This window comes from Talpa europaea, assembly GCF_964194135.1.
Source record: "Talpa europaea genome assembly, chromosome: 16".
NCBI lineage: Eukaryota > Metazoa > Chordata > Mammalia > Eulipotyphla > Talpidae > Talpa > Talpa europaea.
In genome coordinates, this window is record NC_140084.1 from 10,378,860 (window position 1) to 10,395,561 (window position 16,702).

The following is a 16,702-nucleotide window of genomic DNA, read 5'->3' on the forward strand; positions in this document are numbered from 1 at the left end:
ACTGCTCCCCTCAGCAGTGTATTTCGTCAGTCTGCCTGTTCTGTTCCCCACTCTGTCTCTGGTGAATCCTCTCACCCTCCCGCACTGATCTGTACCCCGGTTCTTGTATAAATAAATAAATCTTTAAAAATAAAAACCCTAACACTATATATATATATATATATATATATATATATATATATATAGTTTAACACCCTTGAACAGATACATTTTACTGCCTACTACATTGAGATAAGCCCTAGAAATATAATGGTAAGGGAAAAAAGACATAATTACTGCCCTCACCAAGTTTATAGTCTAGTTAGAGAAAGTTACTCACAACAGTAACTACAAAAAAAAAAAAAGCAACTGCGGTTAAGTGCCACAAAGAAAAAAATGGTGCTTAGGGATTTATTATTTGTCCTCTTCAGCCAGGTTTGGATATTGTCACAAAGATAAAATATAACAATATTGAGTGGTCTAATAGAGTCACAAGTCATGACAGGAAAATACCAAGATTTTTTTCATCAAAACAATCTGTTATTTGTATATATTATAAAAATAATCACTAAAATCCATCACCATGCATAATTACAAAATTTTCCTGATGAGAATTTTTAGGTTTACTCTCTCAGCAGGTTTCAAATATTAGTACAGGTTAACAATAGTCACTAGTCTCTACATTACATCCCCATGACTTATAGGTGAAAGTCTGTACTTTTTGACTCTCTTCACCCCATCACCCACCCCTTATGTCAGCCCTCTCCTCCTCCTGGCAGCAACCAATGTGCTCTTTGTATTTATTTTTTTTTAAAGATTCATTTATTTATGCATACAAGAACTGGGGTACAGGCAAGAGGTGCAGGAGGGTGAGAGGATTCACCAGAGACTGAGTGGGGAGCAGAACAGGCAGACTGACTGAAATACACTGCTGAGGGGAGCAGTGGACGAGACAGGAGGTCTGCTGCGCCATGTGGGTCAGCTCCCTGGCTGGGGATCAAACTCATGCTACACCTGCTGCAGATAGCTTCAGAGTGCTGAGACTTAACCCCTTGCACCACCAGGGAGGTCCTACTTTTTTTATTTATTAGCCTGGCCTTTTTTTTTTTTTAAGATTCCATACGTAAGTGAAATCATAAAAGTATGTCTTTCTCTGTAAAAGTATGTATTTCACTCAGCATAATGCCCTCAAGGTCCATCCATACTGTTGCAAATGGAAAGATTGAATTCTTTTTCATGGCTGAGAAATATTCCATTGTATATATACACATTTTCTTTTCCCACCCATTCACCAATGGACACTTAGGTCCTGTTTTCTACATCCTGGCTATTGTAAATAATATTTCAGTGATCATGGGGGTACATGTATCTTTCAGAGTTAATGTTTTTGCTTTCTTTAGCTAATCACTCACTTTAAAAGTGGAAGTTGTTTTTAATTGAGGAACCTTCATACTGTTTTCCAGAGTGGCTGCACAGAATGAGGACAAGTAGGGCCTCCCCGGTGACGCAAGGGGTTAAGCACCGCACTATGACGCAAAACACAGCCTCTGCAGCATGAATTCAATCCCCAGCAGGCCAGAGAGAAACCCACATGGCAAAGCAGACCTCTCCTGTCTCGCCTGCTGCTCTCCTCAGCAGTCTGTTTCGGTCAGTGTGCCTATTCTGCTCCCCACTGTCTCTGGTGGATCCTCTCACCCCCTTGCATCTCTGGCCTGTGCCCCAGCTCTTATATGCATAAATAAATCTAAAAAAAATTTTAAAAAAAGAATGAGGACAAGTAACATAAAAAATAACTATAAGAGCAACAATTACAACATAAACCCTGTAAAAGGATTAAGAACTAGTGATTGCAATTCTACTTCTCAGTGTCCTATCTTGTTGACATTTACTGAACTACAGCTATTTTTACTAGTGTAAGACCATTATGTCACACATTGTTCAGAAGCTTCACGTGCCCTTCTTGGATCTTTCCAATCCCTCACTTTACCGAAACCCTTAATATTGGCACCAACAAACATCTAGTTCCTTGCTTATCACTCAAATGGATGAGTCTTCTAAAACTGAATCATCTCTCCATTCTGGGTAAGAGAACATGTAAAAACCATAGATACAGACGTTATTCACACTAAGGGAGGAGGGAACTGCTCAGGACTGCTGCCCAAAATACAGTCATGTGCTGCCTATGACATTTTAGCCAACTATGGGCCTTATACATGACTATAGTCTCTATACATAGCCTGAACGTGTAGTAGGCTATTAATATCCAGGTTTGTATAAGCACAGTTGGACATTCACACAAAAACAAAATTGCTTAACAATGCATTTCTCGTAACTGTGTAAGATGCCCAAAAGTAGAGATCCTGAAAAGTCTACCTAAAGTAGCTAAACAACAACAAAATAAAAAAACCCTAAGGTCCTAAGAAATCAGCTTTAGAGTTTGTACCTCCAGAAGTACCAAGTGAAGAGAGAAGAAAACAGTCAATAGTGGCTAGAATGATACTCATATACTGGGAAATTTTTGTATCTGAAATTTATTTTATCTTGAAATTTTATTTTTTTCCAAGAAGGTATATGTACTGTGAAACTACAGTCCTAAGCTTGGGTGTTAGAATTATACAATCGTTATAATACAACCTGAGCAATGGGTTGTACTATAATACACCATGCGGCACCTCATTTCAAGGGTTATACCAGGGAGGCTGTGGTGGCAGATGTTTGGTTACAACACTGCATGGTATCCTGGCCTGTTAGGTGCTATCAACCTCCTTCTTCTAGGTGGTAGCAATGACCCAGGAGGCTCTAGTGAACATTACTTCCATTCTGAAGCGCATGAATCCTGAATCAGTATCACATCCAACCTGATGACACGACAGATGACCCCTCATTCATGTCTATACCAATGATCTGGTGATGTAGGTAAGCAATGTTGCCAAGCATTTATAAACACAGTAGGTATTCTCAGCTACTATCCCATTTGGGAGCATAAAGGTAAAGGTTTTCTGCCATGCCAAACAACTTGCTGAAAGGTTTAACTGGCTTGTGGCATTGGCCTGGATCAGCCTTGCTGTACCTGGCACCAGGTACAAACCTAGAAACCCATTTAAACAAAATATTAGCATAGAAGGCGATATACTTTTATACTTTTTATCCTTGTCCTCCCTCCTGGTCAATGAGAGAAGCTACGTTTTGGTGTACAACAGCCACTCAGCTAACACTCTTCAGAGTATAAGGTACACTCCCTTGTAACACATATCTGCCAGTTGGCCCAAAGCACTTTTCAACAAGCTCATGGGCACCAACTACTTTCTTCCCAGCGTGAATAGTCTTATGTTTGATGAAGGACTGGGTTGTCAGCCTGACATGCCAGCGAGTCATGAAATCTTGGCCATCAGGTTAATGCCATCAAGCTCCTGAGATCAACCTCAGCGCATCAAGTTTTGCAAGACTTGGAATGAGGCAAAAGCCCTGCACGTTCTTATTTGGGTCCCTCTCACTGGCAGACTGTTCTCTTTGAGGTTTATCTGCAGTGGGAGACATCCATCTTTCTTCCCCTTCTGGGATGTTGCTGCCTGCTGGCAGAGCAGACGCAGAGGTTGGCAAAGCCATCTCAAAGTTAGAGGCCCTCCAGATTAGATTCTGGCTTGCCTCTGCAGACCTTGAATATTTTTTTCTTACAAAATAAGTGATATGAACAGATTTAGGTATGACTACCATATTGCAGTTATGAAGACATGACATGAGTAGAAACAATCTAGAAGGCATTTACAAAGCAATATAGTCAAATTCTTAAAATCACTTATAGACTGCCAAGTTTACTGTATTTTCACACAATAAACTGTAGTCAGATACTCATGGATGAAACTAATCAAGACAGAAAACTTAATGAAAGACCAAAAGCATCAAATACAATGCACAAGTACAGGTTCTAGAATTCAGAGGTTTTCTTGAAGAGATTAGAAACACTGAAATGTGTGGGCATTATTAAAGTATCTTTGTTTTTCAATAAAATTAATGTATAAAACATAACTGAAATTCACAAGTTCTACTTTTTACTAAAAATGCTTCTTCAGGCATATCTTTAAAGTTGTAATAATGGACGTTGAGCGCTATTGAATCATTTTATCACTTAATAGCTGGTATAGTCTTTTTAACCATCTTTTAATTATAACCATCTAAAATTTCCTAGTAATAATCTTTTTATTAATTCCCAAACCTTTTGACAACTGTATCATATAAACAATGCTGACATTAGTAGTCATGTGCATACTAATTTTTCTGCATTCTCAGTTATTTTATTAAATTACCCGGTTTTGTTTTGTCTTTTTCTTTTGAAGTCAGAAGAGACTACATGTAATTGGGACTTAATTCTGGTGATTTTAAAGGAAAGAGAACTTAAATTAAGTAGACTGAAGTTGGGGATTCTGAACATTTAGAAACCAGCGGCAAAAAAAAAAAAAAAAAAAAAAGAGAAAAAGAATGAAAGCAACTAATTCGGATAGAACAATAACTAAACGAGGTAAGTGGATGACTTTAAAATGTAACACTACCGCTGAGATGGCACGACATCCTTACACTCTCACAGAAAGGTATCACCAAGTCCTCCCATCCTAGAGGGTTTCTAGAAAACCACAGAATCAAGATTCTCCATGCACTTTGGCTTGTGGGTACAAACATAAGCGTAACAGAAAAAAAAATGACGACTCCCCAAGAGCCTTGGGACCAACTGTCAGTAGTTACTGCTACAGGAGAGAGCGGCCGTCTCTCGCCTCCACCTGTCATTAAACCAACGCTCCGGATCCCGGGCCCCGGAAAACTTTCTGCAGGTCGAGTGGCAAGTCCTCGCCTCCAGCACCCCGAAGAGGGCCGGGCTCGGGCCGGGGCCTCGGGCGCCCCTCGAGACGTCCCGGCAGCCCAGCAAGGGTCTGGAAAAGGGCAGAGGCCGCCGCCTGCTTCGGCGAGAGGAATGGGCAGAAACTGCCTCCAGCCGACCTGGGCCCGCGTCCAGGCGGCTCAGAACCCGGCTCGGGAGCCGGGGGGCGGCGCGCAGATCCGGGGGGCCCCGGAGGCCCCGGCCTCCAGAAGTCTCTCCGGGCCGGAGACGCGGGGCAGGGGTGTCGCCGCCGCAGGAGGAGGCCGGGCTCAGTCACCGACTGGCGCCGGGGCCCGAGCAGCGGCGCCTCCGCCCCCGGGGAGAGACGCCCCGGAGCGGGGCCGACAGCGCCGGGGTCTCGGCCGCCGCGCCCCGCCCGCCCCGGACTCCAGCCCCGCCGCGGCCCGCCGACCTGGCCCCACGTCCCCCACCCCTTTCTTTCACGAGCCACCGGGGGCGGCCTGAACCCCGATCGCTAGCCCCAGTGGAGAGCGTCCCCGTCGGAAGCGCAACAGGGAGAAAAGCCAAGGCCCCGGACGGCGAGGCCGCCGCACTCACCCGCGCGAGCAGGCGCACCACCGGCAGAGACGGGCCGAGGAATCACAGCTCCGCACCCAAGATGGCGGCTCCGTCGGCCTCAGCACAGCCGGGGCGGGCGGAGGGATCCGCGGGGCCCAGGGCAGCCACGCCCTGCTGCGCAGGGATTGGCTGCGCGGCCGCCGCTCCCGGGATTAACCTCCGAGGGCCCCCGGGCTTCCGCTCCCTGCGGAGCCGGCGCGGCCGGGGACTACTTCCCGCAGCGGAGGCGCGAGGTGTGACGCGTCACGCCCCGCCCCCGAATCGCCTGGAGGGGCGCGGCCCGGGCGTCTCCGGCCCGGCTCGGGGCGCCGTGGGCTCCGGGCTGGCCTGGCTGTGCGGCTCCGCGCCGGGTACCCTTGCCCCGCAGGGCGCCAGCCCCGGGGAGGCCGCCCCCAGCACTGCCCTCCGCACGGCCGGAGGCACCCCCTGAGTTGTGCCCCGGCCCCTCGCTCGGCTCCACCCGCCCGGAGCATCCCCGAGCCTCTCCGCGCTCCGGGAGGGGCGGCCGGGCGGGTTTCGGCCTCTCCGGGAGCGCCGCGGCCTCGCTGCTCCTCCAGCTGCCCGTGCGGCCGGGTGTGGGGGTCAGTGTCCGCTGCCCTCTGCACCGCGTGCTCGGGGACTCACCCTTGGCGCGGGGCTCAGGAAACTTTTTCATTTGGTCACCTTTGTTTCTAAAACTTGAAAACCCTTTTCAGGCCGCCCTGGTGGCGCAGGGGGTTAAGATGCAACCTGTGAAGCTGTTTGCTGCCTCTGCAGCACGAGTTCGATCCCCCGCCCAGGGAGCTACCCCCATGGCTTGGCAGACCTCTCCTGCTCGCCCGCTGCTCCCCTCAGCAGTGTGTTTCAGTCAGTCTGCCTGTTCTGTTCCCCACTCTGCCTCTGGTGAATTCTCTCACCCCCTGCACCTATGGCCTGTACCCAGCTCCTGTATGCATAAAAATAAACCTTAAAAAAAAAAAAAACACACCTTGAAAACCCTTTCCACAGCACAGCGTTGGAAGGGGCCGCCTACCCACCCCGCCCTCCCCTCCCGTGTAGACAACTTGTCTTCTGTGACCAGATCGTGGTTCGCTACTTTGTGATGGGGGGAGGTTTTACAAGGATGGAGCGGTGTGTGGTTTATACGCATTTAGAAATACTGTGTCTTTTTAACCACTTGCAGTATTTCTAAATAAAACTAGATTTCGGAACCTCAGAATATACAGTGTTGGGTTCCTTTCGAGGGTCTGGTTTCGGTCAGTGTGTGAGTGTAGCAATTGAGTCTGTTCTGCACTAAGATAATGGGTTGGTTTGTTTGTTTTTAGTGAGGGTGTCTTGCTCGAATTTAAAAAGCGTAGACACATATTAACCAAGTGTAATGTGTGTGTGAAGCTTATTTAAACAATTTAACTATAAAAGACATGTTTGAGGCAATTGGGGAAATTAGGTTATGGTCCAGTATTATGATACCAAACAAGCGAAGAATTGTTATTTTGTTAAACATGGAAATTGCATTGAGATTTTGTTTTTTAAAGTTCACTTTTAAATTTTTGAGAAATGCATACTGTATAAAGGGGTAAAAATGGCAAAAATGCTGAAAATTGTCAAATTGGATGACGATGTTTATTGCTCCGTTTTCTCTACCGTTAAGTATTTTTCATAGTCAATCGTTTAAAAGGTGGAAGTAACCCAACTGTTCATGACGGGAGGCTGGACAAACACAGTGTGATACATACATATAATGGCTTATTGAGCCTTAAAAAGTAAGGAAATTCTGACAGTTGCTACAACGTGGATGAACTGAACCTTGAAGATAACATGGTAAGTGAAATAAACCAGGCACAAAAGGTACTCTATGCATCCACTTGTGACACATAGGAGAGAAATCAAATTCACAGTGACAAAAAGTAGAATGAAGGTCACTAGAAAGATTAGAATTGTTTAATGGATATCAAGTTAAGTTTGGAAAGATGAAAGAGTCCTGGAGATGGACCCAACAATGTAAATGTAACAAGTGCCACTGAACTACGCACTTAAAATGGTAACTCATACATGTTTTCAAAAAAATCAGTAAACTGTTTTCATGTCATGGGGTATTGCATAAATTGTAAATGTATTATTAATTTAAATGCAAAATATTAAATCTTCTGCAAGAAAACTGACTCTAGATTAAAAGATGCTAAAAAGGGGGCCTTCCCGATGGCGCAGCGAGTTCGATTCCCAGCCCGCCAGGGAAAAACCAACACGGCGACAGACCTCCCCTGCCTTGCCTGCTGCTCCCCTCAGCAGTATTCTCGGTCTGTCTGCCTGTTCTGCTCCCCACTCTCTCTAGTGGGTTCTCTCACCCTCCCACACCTCTGACCTGTGCCCCAATGTTTGTATAAATAAATAAATAAATAAATCTTTGAAAAAAATGCTAAAGAGACAGAGTACCCAAATGCAATACATGAAATTTAAGATCCTGATTAGGAAAAAAAAATTATATGAAGTCCACTTTAGAGATTATGAAAATATTATTAATATTTATAGGCTTAACAGTGGTACTGTTCAACGGTGGTTGAATAGGGGATTGCCCTTACTAGGAGATACATAATTAAACTATGTAGAAGTAAAGGGTTATATCTACAGCTTACTTTCAAATAGTTCAGAAAACAAAATGTGTGTGTGTGTACTGAACTATTTCATATGGAACAAGATGAAACTGATTAAATGGTAAACAGAGGTTTCTTTTAGTCATAAAGAATAAAAGTAAAAATACCTTGTCCTATATTTAGTTTAAAAGCAGAATACTGGGGACTGAATACTTCTTTTTGCTTTTTAAGAATAGAAAAGTTCATTGTTTTTACTAACTGAAATGTAAGTATATGTAAGGTTTAATGAGATGAAAGGCCTGGGTAGCATTCTCCAAAACATTAATTTTTTGAATGTATTATTCCAAAATTTTGTTTATCTTTTAGCAAATACAACAAGGGTAATAATAGGAACTCTGTTCAGTAAATGTGCTTTTTACGCCTAATATATTCTGGATATGTTAATATATATAGATCCACATCATCTTTAACAATGGAAATGGAGTATTCTATTATATAGGCACAGCATTATTTAGCCAATCCCTTATTCATATTTCAGTTGATTCCAATAATGTCATGTGGTGGGCCTCCCCTGGTGGCGCAGTGGTTAAGTGCTGGGCTGAGAGGCTGCCCGCAGCCTCTGCAGCACAGGTTCGTTCCCCGGCCGCTGGCGAGGGTCCCACACACACAAAAAAATAATAATGTCATGTGGTATGGTGAATACCCTTCTAAGAATATGTGTGCAGACTTTCAGATTCTTTTTTAATGCCAATGGTGGCATTACTAAGTCAGAGGTTATGCATATTTAAAACTTTGATACCCATGTTGAATTGTGGGTCGAATTGTATCCTCCCCAAATTCGTATTTTGAAGTTCTTGAACCCCAGAATCTCAGAATGTGACTTTATATGGAGATAGGGTCCTTTTTTTTTTAAGATTTATTTATTTATACAAGAACCAGGGTACAGGCCAGATGAGCGGGAGGGTGAGAGGATTCACCAGAGACAGAGAAGGAAGCAGAACAGGCAGACAATCGAAATACATTGCTGAGGGGAACAGCGGGCTGGACAAGAGAGGTCTGCTGCGCCATGTGGGATTCTTCCCGGCCGGCCGGAATTGAACCCACGCTTCAGAGGCTGCGGACAGCTTCACAGTGCCTGTCTCAACCACCTGTGCCACCAGGGAGGCCCTGGAGACAGGGTTTTTAACCAAGTTAAAATGAGATCATTAGGGTGGGTCCTAATATAGTATGGGACTGTGTCCCTATGAAAAGATAGAATTTGGAAACACACCCAGAAAACCATGTGAAAATGAAGCAGAGATCACGGTGGTGCATCTACTAGCCAAGAAAAGCTAACTATTGCCAGCAAGGGCCTCACTAGTGGTGCAAGGGGTTAGGACGCAACCTATGAGGCTATATGCAGCATGAGTTCTATCCCCCCGCCAGGGAGGTGACCCACATGGCGCAGCAGACATCTCCTGCCTCACCTGCTGCTCCCCTGAGCAGTGTATTTCAGTCAGTCTGCCTGTTCTGTTCCCCACTCTGTCTCTGGTGAATCTTCCCACCCCCCCCCATACCTCTGGCCTGTACCCCAGTTCTGGTATGCATAAATAAATAAATCTTTAAAAAATTAAATATTGCCAGCAAGCCATCAGAATCCAGGTGAATGGCTTGGAGCAGATATTTCCTCACAGGCCTCAAATGAAACTAAATCTATTGAATCTTGAATTAGGACTTCTAGCTTCCAGAACTGTGAAATAATAAATTTCTGTTTGTTTTTTTTTTAAAGATTTATTTATTTATTTATACAAGCACTGGGTACAGTCAGAAGCGCGGGAGGGTGAGAGAATTCACCAGAGCCAGAGCGGGGAGCAGAGCAGGCAGAAGGACCCAAGTACACTGCTGAGGGGAGCAGCGGGCGGCAGGAGAGGTCTGCGCGCCATGTGGGACCCTCCTCCGGTGCCCGGGGAGCAGCCGGGGATCGAACCAGCGCTGCAGAGCCTGCAGGCAGCATCGCAACCCAGCGCCCAACCGCTGTGCCACCGGGGAGGCCCATAAATTTCTGTTTTTTAAGCCCTCCCTCCCCCCCCCCAGTTTGTGGTACTTCGTTCTGGCGGTCCTAGCAAACTAGTACAACCCATTATTAGGCTTCTCTCCCAAAGAGTACCATTATCTTCCTAGTAATAATATGTAAGAGTGTCCATTTCCTCACATACCCCAACTTCAGGTCTTATCAATCTTTCTAATCTTTTTGAAGCTAATCGAAACTATTTTTAGTTTGCATATCTTTAAACTTTAGTGAGATGGACTATCTTGTAAAATAGTATGTTCTTGATAGTCTTTTACCCATTTTCCCAATGGTACAAATAAACTTTTAAAGCCAAAACTTAAAGTAATTTATAAACATGGCAAACCACACACACACACACCAATAAAAAAGATGTACAATGAAAATTAAGTCTTCCTCCTCTGACCTTCAGGCCTTCAGAACCTCCCTCTAGAAGTACAATAACCATTATTACCAGATTCTTGTGTCTCTGAGCAAGTTATTTTATCTCTCTGTGGCTCTAGAAACAATGCTGCAATGACTAAATATTTAGTTGCATGATTTGTACTCAGTGGGTAAGTTCCCAGAAGTAAAAGAACTGGGACAGAAAGTAGGTATATTTTTAATGTTAATAAGTATTGCCAAATCACACTTCAAAGAGGAAGTATCAATTTATACTATCACCAGCAATGTAGGAGTTTCTATTTCCTCATGCTCTCAGTGGCACAGTGTGTTTAGATAACTTTTGGAATCTGACATTAGTGCAACCTTGTTCAGAGTAAAGACAAGTGAAAAGTGTCATTAAGCCCATGTTCTGTTAGAAATGACATGATACATTTAGAAAAATTCCTTCCTACTCAACAGTTGCTTGAACTCAGCAATCAGCCCCTGTGTCCTATCCTGAATAATTATTTAAATCCTATATTTTATCTACTGTGAATTGTTCCACAACCAGGCAGTTATCTAAAACATTGTCTCTGTCCCTGGTTGAACAGACCAGTTTCATTCAGAAGCTAAACATAATCCAAAATACAAACTTGACTCACACTATTTACTTGAAAATCCTGTTTTGCTGTTAGGATAAAAATTAACCCATAGCATTTCTTTGCCTAACTAACCAGTAACTCATTTACGTGTGTGTGTGTGTGTGTGTGTGTGTGTGTGTTTATAATGAATGGCTGTAACTAAAACCTGACATGGTGTTGGAACCCAACAAGTATGAGTTCTTAACAGGCCTGCAGGTCAAAATCAGCCTGGTTTTGTATAGCTCCACTAGCTAAGAATGGTTTTTACTTTGTTAATAGGTTGTGAAAACAAAACAAAATGAAGAGAAGGAGAACATGTGCTAGAACTCTTACATTGCCCACAAAGCCTAAAATATTTACTATCTGGTCCTTTCGAGAAGAAATTTGTAGACTTCAGAAATAAAATAGGGACTGCTCTGGACATCTTCCCAAAGCCTAGGGGGAAAAAAATCAAGATAATATTTTAGAGTACCTCTGGAGTTTATTTTTCTAAAAGATTTATTTATGTATGCATACAAGAACTGGGGTACAGGCCAGAGGTGTGGGGGGGGTGAGAGGATTCACCAGAGACAGAGTGGGGAACACAACAGGCAGACTGACTGAAACACACTGCTGAGGGGAGCAGCGGGCGAGGCAGGAGAGGTCTGCTGCACCATGTGGGTATCTCCCTGGCTGCCCCAGGATGCAGAGGCTGTGGATAGCTTCACTGTGCTGTGCTTAACCCCTTGCATCACCAGGGAGGCCTTACCTCTGGAGTTTATTAATAGCATTAATTAAAGCTATAGACAAATAACTGTAATGCATTTCATCTTACAGGGTACTTAAAAGCACATCATCCCCATTGAGGCTCACAACATTCCTACGAAGCAGGAATAGGTAAGAAGTGATTATTAGTTCTAATAGGGGGAAAGTGAACTTTAGAGCAGTAAAGTGACCAATCAGGGTCAACAGGAGCAGATCTTAAAAATCAACATCATTGACTTTGAAGATATTTCCATAATAATTTGAATCCTAGTTTTAGCTTTAATTAGTATATATTGAGTTTAATCAATACAGAAAAGAGAAATGTATTAAAATACAATTTACTGTGAATAGGGGTGATATACAGAAATTAAGAGGTCTCAAATCAGTTTCTTTCATGACATTTATTATCACTGTAAACACCCTAGAAAACAAAAATTTTCCATAAGTGAATTCAAAGGAATAAAGACAACCATAGATTGTAAATATAAACTCAAAGATTTATACTATCTCCTTAAAAATATGAAAATCTTATCAAGAATATACATATAAATCAGCAAAAAACTGAGAAGTACATAAATAAACCCATGTATTTATGATCAATTGATTCTCAACAAAGATACCAATACAGTTTAATGGAAAAAGAATAGACTTTTTAACAAATTGTTCTGGGAAAACTGGATAACTACATGCAAAAGAATGAAGTTGAAATTTACTGCCTTGCACCATATAGAAAAATTAACTCAAAATGCATCAAACACTTAAATATAAGAGCTAAAACTGTAAAACTCATTAAAGAAGCCATAGTTGTAAATCTTCATCACAGTGGATTAGAAGATGGCTTCCTAGATAACACTTAAGTCACAAGCTACCAAAGAAAAAATACATAAATTAAAATTCATATACATAAAACTTTGATGCATTAAAAGACAACAGAAACTTTTGGTACATCAAAAACTTTAGTGCATCATCAAAGTGAAAAGACAGCAAAAGAAAAATTTTGCAAGTCACATATCCACTATATTAAAGTAAAGGAACTCTTAACAACAGTAGAAAAAATAACCCAATTTAAAATAAGCAAAGGATTTGTATAGACATTCCCCAAATGGTCAATAATCACATGTGAAGATATTCAACATCCTGAGTTGTCAGGGAAATGCAAATCAAAGCCACTGTAAGATAGCACTTTATACACACTGTGAGGTCTATAATGAAAAAGACTATAGCACGAGTAGCCAGGATATAAAGAAAATGGAAACCTAACACGTTGCTGGTAGGAATATAAATAATGCAGATATCTTGGGAAACAATTTGGCAGTTCCTCTAAAAGTTAAGTATAGCGTTACCATAGGATGCAGCAATTCAAATTGCACACAAATGTTCATAAAAACATTGTTCCAAATTGCCAAAAAGTGGGAACAACACAAGTATACAACAATTGATGAATGGAAGTAAAATGCAGTATATCCATTCAATGGAATATTATTTTTGTTTGTTTTTTCTTTATTATTATTTTTTAAATTTTCTATATTTTTATATCATTTTTCATTTTTGCACAATGTATGCATTTTCATCTAGATTATAGTCCCCATACAATTCCCACCCCCCTTGTTATTATCCTCCCCCCCTCAGTGTGTCTCTGGTTTATAGTTGCTTATTGATTTTGATTTTTACTTTATTATATCAATGGAATATTATTTGGCCATAAAAAGTAATGAAGTACTGATGCATGCCACAGCATGGATTTACCTTGACAACCTTATGGGAAGTGAAAGGAACTGAGCACAAAGGCCCCAACATTGTACGATTCTATTAATGTGAACCGTCCAAAACAGGCAAATATATATTTGCGTGTAGATAGATAGATAGAGAGAGAGAGAGAGAGAGAGTCAGAAAATAGACTAGTGGTTGCCAGGGACTGGGAGAAGGAAGAGAGGAAAGTGACAGCTAATGGGTACAGGATTTCTTTTTGGGGTGATAAAAATGTTTTGGAATTAGATAGTGGTTACATTGCATAACCTTGTGACTATATTAAAAAATCACTGGATTATACTTTAAAAGGGTGAATTTCATGCTATGTAAATTATAGTTTAATACAATTTTTTTAAATTAGGGTCTTTAAATTACCCTCCGATTGCTACTGTAAAGTTCTAATGAGGTCATTGTAAAACCCAATAAATAAAAAAACAGATTAGGATGATATTTCAGGGGAAAGTTAATACAGTTGAAGTGGCAAAGTTAACAATATGATTCTGTGATCTGGTTTAACCTTAAATCACAACACCTCAGAGGTATTAACAGAGCACAGTAAGTTTATAAGAACAGCATTATTTTTTTTATTTTTATATTCCTCATACAATTGCAACCCCCTGATTTTGACCCCAATCCCTCCTTTCCCTGCCCTCCCTCGCCCTGCAAAGTGTGTCTCTGGTTCATAGTTGTTTGTTGATTTTGATTTGTTTCTTTCTTATAGTTATTCTTTTTCCTGGTCCCTTATTTAAGTTTTCTAGATTCCTGCTATGAGTGAGACCATCCGGTATTTTTCTTTTTCTTTCTGGCTTATTTCGCTGAGCATGATCCCTTCCAGCTCCATCCATGTTGCTGCAAATTGCATGTGTTTATCTTTTTTGATTGCTGAGTAATATTCCATGATGTATATGTACCACATCTTCTTGATCCAGTCATCTATTTTTGGGCATTTGGGTTGATTCCAAAGCTTAGCTATTGTAAATTGTGCTGCTATAAACATAGGCGTGCAGGTGCTCTTTGGAATTAATGTTTCTGTGTCCTTTGGGTAAGGAATAGCATTATTATGATCCCATTTTATTAGCAAATCAAGGAGATAGAATAAGCTTTGCACACTAAGTTAGTGATGAAACCAAGACAGTTCACTGGAGGCGCTCTCCTAGAGCTTTCTCTGCTAGCACCTTTAATGCTGAAAGTGCCAACTTTAAATTAATGAAGTCATATTGTTATTTCTCTTGAGGAGTCAAAACTCATCAAGAAATATTAAAAAAATTACTAGGTTTAAAAACCAATGTTTATTCCAGCTTGTATTTTACACACAATTGTCTAAAAATGTGGCTACCTGGGAATTAAAAAATTTAATGAAATCAGTGTTTCCTTGACTGACATTAGAGAATAACAATGCCAGTCTCAATATCCCAGCCACAATAAATAAGTGAATGAATGAATGCATAAGCTATCTCAGAATTGCAAAGGACTAAGATCTTTTAATATAACCATTCTACCATATTAAACACAAGATGCAGACAATATCACCTCATTGGGGATTTATGGGAAGGCCATTTTGCAAGAGTGCTTTACGCAAATACCAGGACTTTTTACTTTACACACAAGGATCAGTACTCCCATTACCTCAGCTTTCATGGGGCCATAGGAATATTTGTACAGTGCATTCAGATACTCATTTTACTTAATAATCCTATGGGAGTAGAGACCAAGAATTATTACTTTATTCTCCATTTCACATCTTAGGAAGCAGAGGTTCACAATAAGGAAATAACTTGCCCAAACTCCACAGGCTTGGCTGGGACATAAAGCTGAATCTTTTCATTCCAGACCACCGCATTCCCTGCTTCTCCAAGCTGTGTAAACGCAGGCTTAGGCATTCTGCAAGAAGACAGAATAAACGGCAGGAGACGAAAGCAGTGAGAATTAGGAAGGGGGTGATGACAGGAGGAGATGTCTTATTGGAAAGACAGTCTAATCACTCTCAGTTGCCCCAAGCGCCCCATAAGTGGCACCAGCGCCACAAGTCACCCGAGGTGTAAGGCCACTCACTGTTATTCTATTAATTGAGAATCATGTGGCGATATAAAAGCCTAAAAAAAAAAAAAAAACCCGCAGATTTTTCCTCTCGGGTATTCTGACAGCTGAGCTCAGCCCCTCCCACACAGGCCCCGCGGGGCCCCGGGTCTGGTCACGGCAAAGCCTCGGCGGGTGCAGAAACCGTGCAGGGTCGGGAAGGGAGCGAGGAATGGGGGTTCGGCTGCGGGGTGGGGTGACTACGGTCGGCCTACGGAGAGGGGAGCCTGCGGTGGAGCTGCGGTTGGGGGATGTGGGTTCTGCGGCCAGACTGGAAGGTGGGTAGGAAACTCGGATCCGAGCTGACAGCCCGGGTGGAGTTCACAGGTCCCGGGGAGGGGCGGGGAGCCGCGGGGCTGACGGAGGCGGAGGAAGACCGAGGACGCGGCGAGGCTGGGTGGGCGCCAGCCCCCACCCCCACCCCCGGCGTCTGCGATTGGGCGCCCCCTCCAGTCCTGCCCCAGGACCCCCGCCCGCCGCCCGCCCCGCCCCCACCGCCGGGCGCGCGCCGGGGGAGCGGGGAGGGGGCCCCGGCCGGGGACGGGGGAGGGGGGAGAAGAGGCTCGTGCACGCGCCCCGCGAGCGGCGGGTGCGCGAGCTGCGCGCTCCCGCCGCCCGCGTCGCCATCTTTTCCCCTCCGTCTGTCTGTCTGCCGTTGGCTTTGTCCGTCCGCAGCGCCGCCCCGCGACTCCCCGTCGCCGGCTCGGCCCGGGCCTGCCGTCCGCCCGCCGGGGCGCCGTCCCGGAGAGCCCCGGCCCGGCCGGCCCGCGCTGCGTCCCGGGGCCATTGTCCGGCGGTCCGTCTGTCCGGAGGCGGGGCCCAGGGACCCGGAGCGCCGCGGAACGCCGAGGCGCCGGGTAAAGACACCCCGGCTCCCTCCCCGCGGGCCCGGCGCGGGGTGCCGGGGCTGCGCGCCCCTCTCGCGGCCGCGGGGTGTCGGTCCTTTTGTCTGCGCGCCTGGGGAGGGGGCCGGGCGCGCCGGCCTGGCGGCGGGGCACCCCTGCCCGCCTCCCCGCGCGGGCCCGGGACGAGGCCGGCCCGCGGGCCCGCACCGCCCGTTCCCCGCCGTTCCCCGCCCGTTCCC